Raw genomic sequence first — 8,534 nt, forward strand, 5'->3', positions numbered from 1 at the left:
GCACTTTTCCCTAAATCAACATGCAAACTTATCAAATGCAAAATGCACAATGCAGGTATTTCTTTTCTCTTTCTTAATGTTGATGTACTACAAAAAGAAAGCTGTTGTATAACTTTGAATTTAATTTCAAGTGAAAGCAAACAAGCTTTTGTCCAAAATCAAAAGACACCTTAAGATTTACTTGTTTCAATACTAGAAATACTTAAATTCAAACCATATGACGAAAGCAAAAGCTCAATCAGCTATGAACAACAAACAAACTAACTCTTAAGATCAAAACGACACTTATCACAGGTCTGGATCTAAGAGGCCACAGCAAGACTAGTTCACTTTCGTTATGGGAAACTGCAAATGATGTAAGAAATACACAAAGAACAAATACAGTTTCTTTATACAACCGAGGCGGAATAGTGGCAAAGAAAAGTGGTTTCAGATAGGTACATTGACTGATAACAGGCTGCAAAAACAAGGATGAAAACAGGGCAACAGAAAGCAGAGAACCCCAGTTGCACAAGGCCTAACTGGTTCAGCGCAGGTAGTACACTATCAGTTTGACATTCAGCGCAGGTAGCCCCTTCGGGACCTGCGATGAAATGCAGACTGCCTTCACAGTGCCTGCAATGAAGAGAGAAACTTTCGTTTTTCTCAGGTTCTGGGTCACAGATTGCTCAAAAATCAACAGTTTTTGGCCAAATCAAAGCTATCAATCAAGTACACACTAAAGGATGAAAAGGAGGATGAAAAGCTATCACTAAGAGCTATTCAGAGTCCTTGTGGATCAGCTCTTCAAATCATAAACATGCCCAGAAACTGAGCTAGAGTAGCTGCCCTCTACTTTGCATTTGAAAGATCCAAATGCAGTTCGATTCGGTACTCCCCGTGTTTAGGAAATGAATAGCAAAAACAAAAACAACCAACAAGATACGGTCCCCAGTGGAGTCGCCAATTTGTTGTTGGGAAAAGTATCCAATACAGAATGACCCTATCCCACTCTAAGGGTGATAGTACCTCAGGAACAATCAAAGCAAAGCTATTTGAGATTACTTCTTTATGAGATGTAAAAGAGGGGAGAAAGAGATCCACTAACCGATGTCTTCCGCTAATGATTGATCCAATCTTCTCTCCTTGCTGCTTGCTCCCAGCTCCTTGCTCTTTCACTGGCCCAGCTACACCAAGATCCTGCAAAATGGCAAGAGAGGGAAACTACAAGAAGCATACATTCATAATTGATTCAAGGATTAGAATAAATCAAATACACAAGTATAACAATACACCATTGAGACACATGAATATAGAAGAACCTCAAATGCTTTATTAATGGAAGAAGTAAAGTTCAGGAAGTGATACAACCATAAGAGGCCCAATCCAGCATCACCTTCCCAGCAGAAAGAAATCTCCTCTTCACCTCCTTCAAAGCAAATCACCCAATAGTTCTAAACCCAAACCAACAGCAATTCTTTACATTCACAAGATTCCCCGCCTCCTTAGACCTCATGAGAGAGATCTATATATAGGAGTTTTGGAGAAAGGATGAGTCAGCTTGAGGCTGGCATGAAGCTGACTAGTGTCCTCTCTCACTTCAGTTATTCTTCAGTTCTTGAGACCACTTGGAGGTTCTTGCTTCCACTTGGAGATCTAGACCCTCTTACTCATCACCAGTCGAATTCCCTGATCCAAGTGTCATTTTGGAAGCTTCCTGGGCATTGACACCTTGAGGAATGACTGTGCCACATGTCCCAACTCGCCCAGCGCAGGTAGCCTTCTTTGCAGTTGACATTCAGCGCAGGTAGACAGTGGAGCAGTTGACATTCAGCGCAGATGCTCAGTGGAGCAATTGACATGATCCAAAATTGCCTTGTTTTTGAGTGTTTTCAGGTGGAGAACTTTTATTCAATGCTGTGGTTTGCTGACCTTGTTCCTCTAGGGGTAGGAACAACATGTTTAGGGACTTTGGATCCATTAGATTATGGACATTTCATGCTTCATGTTGTAAGGCACAAAAATGTCTATAACACTTGGGAACAATTCTTGATTAGAAACTTCTTTTAGGACCCACCTAAAACACCTGAAAGTAGCTCAACAAGGAAAAGTAGGAGAAGGAAAACAAGTGTGAACATTCAGGACACTTCTACTAACATAGCTAAAGAAACTAATAAGGAAGAGAAGCTAAAGTAGGAAGGAAAGAACTGAGGTTAGGAAGCAAGGAAAACTAAAGGGGAAAATAAATATTGAAGTTATCTATCAAACCCCAGAACCTTCCTTAGAAGAGGATTAAATACTTTCTGAAAGACTAATTTACCTTCTGGAATAATCAGCTGTAGCAAAGCGAAAAGGGAAAGAAAAACAGAGTGTGGAGAAAGGAGACACTAGCCCACAAAATCTAAGGAGGAGCTCCAGACTTAAAGGAAAACTGAAGAAAGTAAAAACTAAAGGAGCCCACTTGATTGATTTAGGAGGGGAAACACTGGAACAATCTCCAGCAATCCCTCCTAACCGTAGCCCACAACATACTCCTATTTCTCAACCAGATTTTGAGATCAATCCTTCTCCGCCAGATTTTGGGGACAGCCCAAGAAAGGTTACACCTGAGATAGATCAAACCCAGCAAGAAATGTATGATTTTATTGAGTTTTTGGAGAAGACTACAACAGATCAAGGCACTTCATCTACCTAGCCTAATACAACCCAGGAAGCTCTAATCCAACCACTAAAATAGGAAGTTTTTGAATTGGAAGTCCTAAATAGACACATCAAAAGAGAAAATGAAACATTGAAAGAATAGAGCAAGTTGGATAAGATTATTCATGACAACACAATGTTGTATCTTGGGTTGTGGCAGAATAAAAATAGGAAATTAAAGGAAAAGAGCAGGAGGTTGAGCAGAGCTCTTATCAACCATAAATTCAAGTGCCTAATGAGAAAGCCTAGAATGACAGTGGTACTAAGAAAGAAGAAAAGAAGGCTGGATGTGTTTGCAGAGGTCTCAGAACACATGAATTGAAGGGAGGATGGTCACAGTTTTGGTTACATGAGGACATGCAACACCTTCACAATGGGGGTATGTTGAGCCCTGAAACTACATCTCTTCTACACACTTTTCTAGACATTTTCCCTCACCAGTGCCTTATAAGCTATCAAAGATCATTACATATTGATTCTGAGAGTGCATTTAAGTTGTTTTCTAACTATATTTTTGTGTTTTCTATTTGACTTAGATTTTTCTCATCAGCTACAGAATGCAGCCACTTTCCACAGCTGACTTGAGATTTCGTAGCTGTTTTTGTTGATCTCTAGGTTACAGGTGTCAGCAAGTAAAACAAGGCACGTAGGTAGCTCAGATATGATCTGGACATGGACCAGGTCCTACTGGTTTTTCTAGATTTGTAGAGGAAAGCCTTGGTCAAATGGTGGTCAAACGAGGAGTTCTACGGCAAACAGGTCTCTGTTTTTAACACGTGAAGGGTCCGAGACCATTCCTAGATCCATGGATTCATTTTGACAGTTGTAGACTGCCTCCACGATGTAAATCCAACAACCACCTTTTGGTAGATTGAATGATCATGGCAACCAACATGCTAGGCTCACGGGTGTTGTCTTTTTACATGTCCTCTGCTGAAGGTGTTCCATAGGAAAAATAGTTATGTAATTTCCTTTATAAATAACGCGTTTGCAAACGCATGTAGCTAGAATTCTTTTTTTTATGTAATCTTGCTGTTAGTTCATGTATTGTGCCGTGACATTGGTCCTATTGTTGTAACAAGAGGATCCTTCCTCTGTTTTGCAAAATAACAACTCTGTTTTATATGACTGTGTGAGCATAATTTCAAACTGACACCGTGTTAACCAAGGCCGTGCAGAGGGCCCCTGCTAGTTAAGGTTTTGTTTCTTTATTTTTGTAAAGTTTTTATGTGTTGTTGTCTTATTTCTATTGTAGATATTTCATAGTTTGTTCACCTATGTATATTTCATATTTTGGTTATGATGTTAACGTTTCATTCCTGTACATGATTTTCCAAGCATTGTATATTTGTGCTAACACTGATCAATGTGTTTCAGGATAGGCTAGGCTTGGGCATTTTCACACAATTTTTGCAATAACTAGTGACATGAGATTGGCCTCTCTGCTGACTTTGTTTTTCTTAGCTTTTCAATTTCATTTATGCTTTGATTTCAATCTTATTCACTTGCTTCAGTAGTTAGTTTAGACATCAAATTATTCATGTCATTTAACATTATCTCCAGAGCCATGGCTTAACCCTGAAAAGCTGCTTGGCGAGCTATCAGATTATGAGTGAGGTGATTTTATTTTACCTTCATTTTTGCAATTAGATATCAGGTTCTTCATGTTATTGACGTTATCTCCAGAGCCATGGATTAACCCCAAAAAGCTACTTGGCGAGCTATCAGACTATAAGTGAGGTGACTTGATTTTATTTTCATTTGCAAATAGGTAATTTAGATATCAATTCCTCTTGCTATTAACGTTATCTCCAATGCCATGGCTTAACCCTGAAAGCTACTTGGCAAGCTATCAGAATATAAGTGAACTGAATTGGTTTTACTTTTATTAGTTTGTAGTTTTTGATTTGTTTGAGTGCAATAGCTTAACTTTTATTTTTTTATTTAGATGAGCAGCAGAGATAGTGATTTCATGATCAGTAGTTTATCATTTGTTTGATTTGAATAGCTGCACATTTACATTTTTGTCCAAGTACTAATTTCATCATTAGTATGTTTTTAGATCCTCTGAAGTGTTAAGCTCTGGAAGTCATCATAAAGGACATAATTGCCTTAAAATATATATCCATAATTTCCTTCTAAAGTATTCCTAAAACTTAGGAATAGGATTTCCATTCACATTAGGAGACAAACCAAGATAAAACCCCAAAAAACAAAATAAAATTGAAAACAATAAAAAGTAAGAAAGAGGTTGTATTGCACATATAGTGCGCCACACTTCACTAGTTTATGATTCCTAGATTGATAATTAATGTAGCAATTTAGGACATACTAAGTTGACTAAACATTTTGGCGCCATTGCCAGGGAACTGTAACTAGGTAGCGAATCTCTTACAAAAAAAGAAGAAGGGAAAAATTAATAACTTCTTGAAATATGATCTCCTCTTGCACTTAGTGAGATCTAGAGGATCAAAAAAGAGAGTTATTAGTTCAATAATTTCTTGATTATGATCTCTTATTGCACCTAGTGTGACCTGGAAGATCAGAAAGAGAATTATTATCCCGACATAAAAATAAAAAATGACATGCACAGAGCAAGAGATTCTAGGGGAAGGTTTATAGCTAGGGCCAAAAGTTCGATTTTCACAACTCCAGCTACTTCAAGGCATAGAAACGATACACCTCCATCTCTGACTCACACTCCCAACCTTATGATTCCTGGAATTCAAGGGGCAACAACTGAATTAGGAGATTCTCCCACACTATCTACTGAATCTGATGTAGGGGAAGAACCTTTCTTCACTTCTAAAAGGGAACATATTGTAATCAAAGAAGTAGAATCACCTGAAGAAGAGGGAAAGGGAGAAACTACCCCTCGTTCACCAATAAGAGAAGAACCAGAAGACTCTGAGGAAACTATCATGACAGAGGAAGTAGTAGGTGGATTTGGAGGAGGGGGTAGAGGTAGAGGAAGAGGAAATAATGGAGGAGGTAGAAGTAACAATGGGGGAAATAGGGAAGGAGATAACTCATTTGGATTCCCTATAGCCAATGAGGAAACTCATATAACAATGAAAAACATTTCACCATCTATCCTCCCAAACTTTTATGAGTTGCGAAGTGAGGATCCTGAAACATTTCTATTTGAGTTTGAAGTCTTGTGCGGAACCTATGACTATATGGAAGACTCTCAAAAACTCAAACTGTTTCCTTCAACATTGAAAGGAGCTGCTTTGAAATGGTTCATGGGATTATTCACTCAATCTATTAGGACTTGGAATGATATGAAACAAACATTTTTGGATAGATACCTGGATTATTGTATGCCCACCAATCATAAAGATGAGGTATTCAAAATGATGCAAAAATAAGATGAAAACTTGGAGGATTTACTTGAAAGATTTCAATACAACTTAAAGAGAGAAAAAATGAGTAATTTAGACAAAGAAACCTTAAATCCCTTCTATTGAAAGCCATTAGAGATGAATGGATAGATATTTTAAACATGAATGGGAAGGGAGACATTTCTCAACTTCCACTTCGTGACATAGCAGAACTATGTGTCCATCTCTCAAGGGGAAAATCTAAAACTGGAAAAGGGCCGAGAGATCCTTCTCTTATTAGAGCAAACAAATATGCAACTGGATCAATAAGTAGGGCAGAGATTGGAAATATACTTGATGAGTTCAAAACTGATATTCTAGGAGGCCTTAGTGAACAGCTAGACACCGTTAAAATACAAAACAAGCAAAAAGCAAAAGCTGATGCCTTGGCCATCTTTTGTCCAAAATGTAGAAAGAAACATGCTCTAAGGGAATGCCCCTTGGATGCAAAATTTGTAGAAACATATATAATTTGATCAGAAAGTCGTGAGACCAAGGATTGTCCTTCAATTCTTAGGCTCAAGGCTGTCTTTCAAGAAGATCCAAATTCAGTAGAGTCCCTTTGTTTTGTTTCAAGAAGATCGTGGCAGGGGCAACAAAATCAAGGATTTAATAATCCTATGAACTTTCAGCTCCCGCCAAATTGGAATTCTTGGAAACAACCTTGGCCTCAACCTCAAAATCCATACCAATCATGGGCACAAGGGATGCAAAATCCTTATGGGATATTTGCTCAATTTTATCAATATCCTCCATCTTTCCAAAATCAACAAAATCCACAACTTCCAAATCAAAACCCACAACTTTCATTGCCATTTCCACAACAACAACCTTCTCAACAAAATCCAAATTCTTAACTCTTTCTTCCATTTCAACAAAAGACAAATCAACCACCAATCCATCCATTGCCAAATCCCAAAAACAAAAATCCTCAGAATTCTTACATGGTAGAAGGACAACAATTTCCTACCTATATTATTGTTCCTCTTAAGGATGTTCAGCTAAGATCTAGTAGAGTTTTAGAAAAACCTTCTATAGATGTTCAAGAGTAAGGTACCTCTGAGGAGGATTCTTTTAAAGTCAATAAAGGTTCTGAGGAAGCATATCTTCAAAACCCAATCATTCAAAAAGAACAAGAAAAAGAATCAACCCCCACAACTCCTATAGTTGAGCAACCTGCATCTTCATCCATGCCTCCTTTCCCTGAAAGATTACAAATTGACAAATGGGTAGAAAAACAAATCTTCTTGCCTGACTATGATTTTCTATATGAATTAAAGAATGCCTGGATCAAGATTCCCTTGCTGCAAGCCATTAGAGAGATTCCTATTCTAGCAAAAACAATAAATGAGTTGAGTCTCAAAATACCAAGAAGGAAACCAAGAGATACAAGAAGAATCCACCTGGTAGGAAAAATTGCAAATATCATGATGGGAAAAATTACCATGCAGAAGTATGTGGATCCAGGTAGTCTAATTGTCAAGACACATATAAATGGGATAGAACTTCCAAACACTTTGATTGACTTAGGGGCTGCTATAAACATTATGAGTAGACAGACTATGGAACATCTTAAACTTCCTAATCTTCTTTTTACACCAACCTTACTGCAACTTGCAGATAGATCAATAATCAAACCAGATGGTGTACTAGAAGATATTTCAGTCTCCTTAGATTCTTGGGAATATCCAGTAGATTTCATGATTTTGACTCCCAAGAGTAATTTAGGAGGGCATCCACTCATCTTAGGAAGACTTTGGCTAGCCATAGCTGATGCTTTCATTAGTTTTAGATCTGGGAATATGTATATTTCTGATGGTAGTTTGACAAAGAAATTCAATTTGTATCCACCAGCAAAGGAAATTACAAAAGTAGGAGACAATTAATGGGTCGACGATGAAGATATTATACAACCTGTCTTTACTGTCTCTGAAGTTAGTGAAGATAGTCAAATTTTGTACACATTAGAAAATTTTGAAACATCTTCAGAATATGACCACACACAATTTCACTTAGATTCTAATATTGAATATTTATCATCAAGACAAATGTCTCTTTACTCTATGGAAGGGTTTGGTAGTTTTACCATTGAATTTTTTTCCAGTAAAAACACTGAATATCAACAAAATTTTGGAAAAGTCACAACATTTTCCACTGCATTTTCATGGGAGTGTATTGATATGAAAGGTATTGACCCTAAGACTTGCATCCATCATATCTATATTGAGGAAAACAGTAGCGCAATCAGACAACCTCAGAGAAGGATGAATCCAAATTTTAGGGAGATAGTGAAAGAAGAGCTCCAAAAAATACTCAATGTAAATTTAATTTTGTTACGGGGAAAAGTGTCTATTTAGAACTGCTCTATCCCACGAAGGTGTGACAACTGCCTTAGAAACAAACAGAGAAAAAATACTTTTGTATTTCCTTTATGAACTATAGACAGAGAGGAATAGAAAGAACCAACCTGTG

The sequence above is a fragment of the Pinus tabuliformis genome, chromosome 7, assembly GCF_031772625.1.
Source record: "Pinus tabuliformis cultivar Carrire ecotype Pingquan chromosome 7, CPIR1, whole genome shotgun sequence".
NCBI lineage: Eukaryota > Viridiplantae > Streptophyta > Pinopsida > Pinales > Pinaceae > Pinus > Pinus tabuliformis.